Genomic DNA, 601 nt, shown 5'->3' on the forward strand with positions numbered 1-601 from the left:
GAATGGGTTACCATCAAACAAGACATACTGAAGCTTCACCTTACTCTTGAATGAATGGGTTACCATCAAACAAGATATACTGAAGCATCTTCTTACTCTTGAATGAATGGGTTACCCTCAAACAAGACATACTGAAGCTTCATCTTACTCTTGAATGAATGGGTTACCATCACACAAGACATACTGAAGCATCTTCTTACTCTTGAATGAATGTGTTACCCTCAAACAAGACATACTGAAGCTTCACCTTACTCTAGAATGAATGCGTTACCCTCAAACAAGACATACTGAAGCTTCATCTTACTCTTGAATGAATGTGTTACCCTCAAACAAGACATACTGAAGCTTCACCTTACTCTAGAATGAATGTGTTACCATCAAACAAGACATACTGAAGCTTCATCTTACTCTTGAATGAATGTGTTACCCTCAAACAAGACATACTGAAGCTTCACCTTACTCTAGAATGAATGGTTTACCCTCAAACAAGACATGCTGAAGCATAAAGATTTTGCATGTGAAATTTGAAAATTTTCTGACGCATAAAAGTATTTTTAATCTTAAAATGAAAATTATTTTGCATGATAGATAGGCAACATGC

The sequence above is a fragment of the Limulus polyphemus genome, unplaced genomic scaffold, assembly GCF_000517525.1.
Source record: "Limulus polyphemus unplaced genomic scaffold, Limulus_polyphemus-2.1.2 Scaffold4466, whole genome shotgun sequence".
NCBI classification, from domain to species: Eukaryota; Metazoa; Arthropoda; class Merostomata; order Xiphosura; family Limulidae; genus Limulus; species Limulus polyphemus.